The sequence below is a fragment of the Durio zibethinus genome, chromosome 17 (genome assembly GCF_047325235.1).
Source record: "Durio zibethinus cultivar Kanyao isolate XHJ-2024 chromosome 17, ASM4732523v1, whole genome shotgun sequence".
Lineage (NCBI taxonomy): Eukaryota > Viridiplantae > Streptophyta > Magnoliopsida > Malvales > Malvaceae > Durio > Durio zibethinus.
In genome coordinates, this window is record NC_143178.1 from 21,038,508 (window position 1) to 21,047,239 (window position 8,732).

The 8,732-nt window shown below is 26.8% G+C and overlaps 1 pseudogene; it reads left to right on the forward strand.

Moving 5' to 3' along the window:
* The first annotated feature begins 98 nt into the window (after positions 1–98).
* On the forward strand, positions 99–2,053 carry LOC149514105 (hydroxyproline O-galactosyltransferase GALT6-like; annotated as a pseudogene).
* The last annotated feature ends 6,679 nt before the right edge of the window (positions 2,054–8,732 follow it).

Consider the following 8,732-nt stretch of genomic DNA (forward strand, 5'->3'; position numbering starts at 1 on the left):
CAACCAATTGAATGAAAACCAAATCCTTCACCTATTCAACCTTTGGTCGCATTTTAAAAACAGAAGATCCATGAATTATACAAATTCATCATGGAACCATGGATTGCGTTACGTTTCAGTTATTTTAACAAATTCAACTCTCTTCAGGCCTAACCAATGAAAAAATTCAAGAGAAAACAAAAATCTACAGCTTTAATTCATGGCAATATTCTACATTCTCATGCCAGAAAAATGCCTACTTCTTTATACCTGCAGTTGATGGTCAGTTCAAGTATGAGAAGTGGATTCGGGATGACAATCATGATCACTCTGAGGAGCACAAGACAACATGGCGGTTGAAACAGTTAATAGGCCGAAGAAAAATGTTGACCGTGGCCCTTTCGGAGCAAAGTTTTTGTCCTGACTCCTATTGCTGGTTTTGGAGGGATATCATGTTAATGTTGATGGAAGGCACATTACTTCTTTTCCTTATCAGACTGCAAGTTATACACTGTAAACTTAATACCATCCATCGTGTTGCATGTTGACTCATTCTTCATATGAGTTGATAATGTTAAGGATGCCAGTGGACTAACTTTGAACGGGGACATTGATGTCCACTCCGTATTTGGGGCATCTTTGCCTACATCACATCCTAGTTAATTTTACTCCTCAAAAGCATCTTGAGATGACCAATGGATGGAAGGCTCCACCACTTTCTGAGCAGCCTGTGGATCTGCTTATTGGTATGCTTTCAGCAGGCAATCATTTTGCTGTGCGGATGGCTGTAAGGAAGTCTTGAATGCTGCATGAACTTGTTAAATCTTCAAATGTGGTTGCTTGTTTCTTTTTGGCAGTGGTACGTTAAGACTATCCTTAATAGTTTCAAGCCTAAAGCTCTGTATTTAACCACCTTCTCCGTATGTTTGGATAGCATCGAGGAAAGGAAGCAGAGTTTTTTTGGACATATTGTTATTGTGCCTTATATGGACAACTATGACCTTGTCGTGTTAAAAACTGTTACCATCTGTGACTATGGGGTGTGTGTGAAATTTTTTCCCAGTTTGAAGAAATGAATAGTTGAGGTGTTTCTTGAGATTGTTTTAAGGTGTTTGTTACAGGCCAGTGTGGCGGCTGCCAAGTACATAATGAATTGTGATGATGACACATTTATGAGAGTTGATGCAGTTATTTCAGTTCATCAGTTAATGGTAACATCAGTTCATCAAATGCATCTATTTCAGTTCATCACACATTTCTTTGTATACACATTTGTGATGATAATGCCAAATACATAATGGATGGTCTTTGCTCTAGGTTATTTCAGTTCATCAGTTAATGCGTAGTTAAACGAATCATGGGATGATTTAGCTTGTAGAAACATCAATCTATATCAGTTGCACATTTCAGCTGTTTCTTGAGATTTTTTTTCTTACTTTTTGACTGTTTTTTATTTGTTGAAAGTTTGGTTCATTGAAACTTTCTAAATAATTTCCTGTGAATTCAAAATTGCTGTTGTTGCTGCATGGTAATTAATTTTATGGAATTTGTGGGAAGCATCGGCTGTTTCGGAAGTGGCCGGAGGAACCGTATCTGCCCTATGCAAATGGACCAGGATACATATTGTCATCTGACATTGCACTCTTCATCGTGTCATAGTTTGAAAAGCACAATTTAAGAGCAATTCGACAATTTCCTCTCTCTTCCCCTGAAGATCATGGTGATTGGCATGTTTTACTTAATATTTAAATAATTTCACTATCCGCAGTTGGTCAACATGGAAGATGTGAGTATGGGAATGTGGGTAGAGAAATTCAACAGCTCAAGACTGGTGTTTTATCTGCACAGCTTGATGTTCTGCCAACTTGGATGCATAGAAGATTATTATACAGCTCACTGCCAGTCCCCAAGACAGATGATCTGCACGTGGGTCAAGTTACAAAGGCGGACAAGGCCTCATTGTTGCAACATGAGATAGTGTTGCAACAAGAATATGCTTGGCATATCTGGGATGGGTTACTTGTATTTAGGTTGTCTTTTAATTCATTTTTATTCTTTATTTTTCCAAGCTCATTTTTTCTTTTCTGTTTCTTCCCCATTGTTTTCTATTCTCGCTGCAAATTACGTTTACAGAGCAATAGAATTGTTAAATCGTAAGTAATTTAAAACATTCTATTTAGGAGTTTGCAATTTATTGCTTCATTTGCACATTAATTTATCATTTGCTGCTGCAAATTTTGTGGCTGACAAACCCTTAAGCGCTAAGCCGAAAGGAATTCCAAGAATCGAATTTGAAATTTTCGTTTTTGTTTTCCAAATTTCGATCGATTTTCAACTTCAACAAAGCTTTATTTCCATTTTTTCATCTCTTATAATGTAAAATTTTGATTCTGGAATCTTCATTTTTCTTTCTACAAATTGACAACGATTTTCAGCTTTAATTGGAGTTATGCTTCCAAATAAAATTCATTTCCTTTTTTTTTTATGTCTATAATGTAGTATGAAATTGTTTTTTAAACAAATTTTCGAACAAAACATTGTTTACATGATAAATTATGAATTATCTATAATGGTTGAGGAAATTTGTAGAGTATAAAAATGTTTTTACATGATAAAAATGGGAAACAAATCTAAAATGGTAGACAAAACCGTTTGATATATGAATTAGCTTATGGTAATTTTTAAAATATTGAAAGTATATAACCATAAATTCTGAATCAATTATAATGATATATGATACAATCAAATTGAATATCTTTTGAGCCATTTATCTTAAAATAGAAACAAAAAACATAATATTTCTATCATTGTTATCTCATGAATTGACCCAAAATAATTATTCATGGATCAAGGCAAGCAATGAGATAAGCATTTTTCCTCTAGAAATGATAGCACTTATTTTATCAGAACCAAATTGTATGGTCTCAAGAACTAATTCATAACAAAACAAATTGTTTCTGAAATATATAAAAAATGTGAAAGGTAAAAAATTTTTTTCTTGACAATAGGTTAAAATCAGGAAAAAAATTACCAAAAATCCAAACAAATACAAATTTTTAGAAAAGATATTCTAGTAAGTTATATTTTAATATAAATTTCCCAAAAAACAAAAGAATTTTAATAAACATTTATGAACATACACTATCACTTTATGATAAATGATCAAAGCTCCTGAACAAAATATGAAAGAAAAAAAATAGTAAATAAGTGTTAAAAGAAAAATTAATCAAAATAAATATTAGCTTTTTATAAGAATAAAATTATGAAAGTAGCAGTATACTTTCTAAAGAAAAGTTGCAAATTGAAAAATAATAGTGGTGTAACATAGGTTTATTGTATGAAAATTAAGTGTATAAATAACTTTTAAATTGATAAATATATTTTGAATTTTGAAATATAATAAATCATATTTATCTTTTTTAATTTTAAAACCATTTTAAAAAATAAATGAATATAAAAAAATATATATGCATGTAAAAATATCAAATTTTGAGATTTTAAAATTTTAAAAAGAGATATATCTACATAACTAATGAAATTTGAATTAAATAAGATTAACTTTTAAAATTTCAAATTTATATTATAATTTACTTTTTATTTTAAAAGGATAATTTTATCTATTTAATTATTTTAAATTTAAATTGGCTGAAAAAAATATTGATAATATGAAACTAACATTTAAAAATTTAAAATCAAGATTTCCTGTAAAAAGATAAAGCTAAAATTGGAACAACACTTGTAGTAAAAAATAATAGAGAGTTGATTATAGATAATATGATAAATTATTATTATATATATGAATTTATCTTCCATTTTTGTTTTGAAAGTTTTGGATAACTAAATAACTTTTAAATATATTTTTTGATAAATAACCTAAAATTTTAAAAAATCTTATGTGTCATTTTAAAGATAAAATTTAAAAAATTTTCTTACATATTAAAAAGAGAAGCTGTCTATATAAAATGTCCACATAGAGAGTACTTGTCTAAGAAAACGTCCACATTAACATCCATATAAACTTTTTTATTATTAGTTTTACTCGTTAATGAGGTATAACCTTATGATTGATTGACAGTGTATTGCAATCATACAAAGTGCATTAAATATTAACTTTTAATAAATATTGTTATTTAATTAAATATTTGGATAATTATGTGCGTTCAAAACAAATCGTTTTTTACATTGGCAGTTATGTTTGAATAAATAGTTTTATTTGAATGGACATTTATGCTTGAACAAATAGAAAATTTAGATAGATAGTTATATCTATTAAAATAAACATATATTTAATTAAGTTATAAATATTCTTGTGATTTCTTTGGAAAGTATATAGAATAAAAATATCAGAACACTCAATATTTCTTTAAATAATTCCTAGATTTTTTTATAATTATTTGCTGTAGATTTTTTATAACAGTTCGTTAATCTTGTTATACATTGATGAATGCTTAGTGGATTAATTTCAAAATGCAATCAACTGCTAGGTTTTCTTATATTCTTAAGGTTTGTTATCTATAACTTTTTCAACACATATTAAGTAAATAATACAACGAAAACAAATAAAACATTAAGACAATTTCACACTATTATATGTCTTAAAGTCTTTCCTCAATTTTGAAAAAAAATTATTTCATATTTTTTAAATACTATTTTGACAATCTTAAGGCTTTAATGGTTCAACAATGGCTATTGAAGGTAAAACATTAAGGTAATTGGATTCTAATTTTGTTAAATTGGATTGTTTTGATGGTGGTGATTTTCAAAAATATTAAAAGAAAATGTATTTCTTATTTTCAACCTTAAATGTTGTATATGCTCTAACAACTCTCATGCAAAAAAAAAAATAAAATAGAATATGTTCTTACAACTAGAGAGAGACAGAAATGAGACAATGTAGATTAAATGTGTAAAAATCATATTTTTAATGGTTTTTCAAATAGTTTATTTGATACATACCAAAACTAGACTACTATAAATGAATTAAGGACAAATTAGAGAGTAGGTATATGATTGATGATACAACAAGTAGAAATTTTCTCGATGATCGTTTCAATAATTATCAAATAGTTGATGGTCAAGTTGTTATTGAACAATTGCGTAAAATTGAAAATGCTTAATTAATTTAAATAGTATAACATGAACATAGATTAAATAATTATTGTGTCATCTGTAATAAATAAATTTCTTTCATTATAAAAATATTTTAAAACTAAAAGTAATTTATTTTTAAAAACTTGACTATTTTTAATTTTATTCATTAATGAAATATTATTTTATGGTTGTATAGCACTTATACATTTACGGTAAATCAAATTTAACTCATATATTAATTATTTAATCAATACAAAACTAACCAAAACTTGGAAACCAAGTCCATGGTCCAACCAGGCACTTTGTCCACTTTAGGCCAATAACATTAGACTTTAATTCTTTTAAATTTAAATGGTTTTTTTTTTTTTTCAATTAGACATAAGCTTCCCATAAAATGTCTAGCAAGTTTTGGAGGGCTTGGAGATGTGAAGGGACAAAATAACTAATAATTGCATAATGTTTTTCCTCAATTTTCTTGAAATATGAAAAGTTGAAATTTATTTATAAAAAAAGTTAAAATATTAAAAAAAGTCTTTGAATTATTTTACCTTTTTTAAATAAGTTTTTATATTTTATTATATGCAAATAAATCCTTATTATTTGATTTGTGTCCAAATAAACTCTTATATCAAATAAAATATTAATTTATATTAAGGGTTTATTTAGATATAAATTAAAAATTAAGAATTTATTTAGATATAAATTAAAAATTAAAAATTTATTTACATGCAAATTAAAATCAAGAGTTTATTTGGGTATAATAAAGTATAAAGATTTATTTAGATAAAATGATAAAATTTATAGACCATTTTTTTTTAATTTTTAAAAAAAAAGAAAAAGTTCAAACGAAGTTGTACCATTAGTCTACAAAAATATTATACTACTAGTACTGGGAGGCAATCTCAAGGTTAGGCATTTGTTGGTTTGATCATTTTTTTTTTTATTGATTTGAGATATGATTATGATAACCTTTTTTGTTTAATTTCTTTCAATCTGAAAAGAGATATTTTGTATGAAAAGAGAAAATTTTGTCTTATCTGTGGATTTTTTATAAAATTGAAGAATTATTCAAAAATAGAAATTAAAGAGGAAACATCAGATTTTGAGAGAATAAAATATCTTAATAATATAAAATTTTAAAACCGACTGATTTTATTTAGCAAACTTATTTTAATTTTTTCTATCAAAATAAAAGTTTCATTTATCAACTATAGTAATTCTATTTTTTTGTTAAGAATTCCCACTAGCAATTTTATTATTGCTGTCACTCATAATATTGCTTTCACTCGCTTTTTTTTAGTATGGTTCCACATGCAAATGCCAGGCAGTCTGATTTAATATCAAAAGTTTGAGTAGAGATAGTTTTTCGAAAGGTTTTGTGTTCGGATAATGGCGTCAGCATATCAAGTTAAAGAAATGGCTAACAAAGATGGTAGAGGACCTAATGTATGAATGTTTTTGTCAAAGTTTCAGGTTAAATAAAATGATTTTAATTTGAGAAGTTAGTATATAGCAAAGTTTATTTCTTATATCAAATTCTATTCAGCCTCACTTATGTGATGGAGTTATTACCAATATTATAGTTTAGATAGCTTCCGACATAATCTTCGAGATCATCTTCAACCTCATAATTGAGGGTGGTTGCATTCTAAATTTGAGAGTCATAAATCTCATTCCTTATATATTGTATTTGATTCTTACAGTGCAGCTTTAGTGAAGGGCTCAATTTAAGAGTCATAAATCCCTTTCCTCGTATATTGCATTTGATTCTTGTAACGGGTGGCCAAAAGTACAAATGAGAAAAAACCTCAAAAGCTCCAAAACAGTTCTTTACATTCTCAAATAATGTTTGCCATCAAATAAGAATGCTAATTTTATATCTTCTCATTTTTGACATTCAGCAACTCACTTGTGAAGATTTGTTTGCTTATAAAGACATTGAACCGAAGCAAATACGACGTGACTGTGAGGAAGCAAGGAGCAGTGCAGAGAAAAGAGTGATTCGGTCTGAAAAGTGTGTGATTTGATTTAGCTCACACAGAATTGACAACTTTTGACAGCCACAGGCAGAGTCCATGTGCACCATTTTCTCGTGAGTTTTGGCCTGGTTCATTGTTCACGCTAGCCAGTTGCCATATATTTGTTTGGAAGCATTTGAGCTGCCAAAACAAGTTAAATCCAGTCCAAGCAAACTTTAGGCTTGATATTTACAAACACTAGTAAATAATGATTCTGTTTACATGGTATTAAATTAATTTTTTTATTTTTTAAAATATAAATAATTGCTGTATCATCCTATTAATTTTACTTGTAAATTTTAAAAAATCATTATCAGCCTATCGGATAATCAGTAATAATAATATTGGCCTTGTTAAACTTCAACTGTTTTTGGTAAAATTTTTGTTCAGTTTTGATTAGAATTTCTTTGAGGATTTAGGGATATTTGGAATAGGTAAATTGATAGAAGAAAGGACAAATAATCAATGAGTGTATGCAGAATCTTTTTCCTGATTTATCAAAAAATTAAAAGCTAAGTTGAAATTAAGACGTTGTTTGATTAGCTAAAAAATTAAGTGCTGAATTTTTAATATTGAACTAATTTATGACTCATGTAATGCACAAATTAATTTTACCTATTTTTTAAAATATTAATTTAATCTATTTAAATATGTACATATACGCATAAATTAGCATTTTTTTAATTGTAGATACCATTTTTTTTTCTTTTTAATGTTTATTAGAGATTAGAGAAAAATAAAAGTAAGGTAATCATCAAAATTAAAAACAAAAATAAATTTTTTCAAAGGTAGATACTGTGTATTTTCTTTTTTATGTTTCTTAGAGATTAAATATTATATACTCAGTACTATTTTGCAATTAAAATAATCAGCAAGTTTAAAACAAAATATGCTTGTAACTTTATCTCCACTTCATGATTCAATATCAAATGACAATATTAAGTATATTATTTGATACAATATTCAATATCAAATGTTGAATATAAGTATATTATTTGATAACTTGAAATGTTAACTAATTTTGAAAATTATTTATTTTATATTTATATTTTTATCTTTATTTTTATTATATGTTATATTATTTCATAAAAAATTATATTTTAATTGATACCTCACAAAATCAAGATATGACACCACCTTCTTCTCTTCAGAATAATTGAGTAATTGAATTGTTAGAGTCATATAAGAGGCAATCCCAACTGTTTAGTCATTTTTTTCGTTTGATCAAATCTGTTTCTATGAAATTGAGATAAGATTATGATCCCTTTTTTAGTTTTTTTTTTTTGAATTATTACCTTTTTTTATTTAATTTTATCATATCTGAAAAAATATTTATTTCTGGCATGAAAAATGATATTTTTGTTTTCTCAATTTGATTTTTCAAAGAGTTTTTATAAAATTGGAGAAACATTCAAAAATACAAGTTAATTAAAATATTCTTTTAGATTTTATTTTATTTTTCAATGTCTCTTTATCCAAATATTTAAAATAAGAACTACATCTTATCCAAAAAATCAAACACTGAAATTCAATTAAAATTAGCTTTAGCTTTTTCAATTCCAATAAAATCCCTCCACACACCTATAAATACAGGTTGACTGTGAAGCTTTTTTTCACTCAAACAAAACAATAGCTTTGGTCACC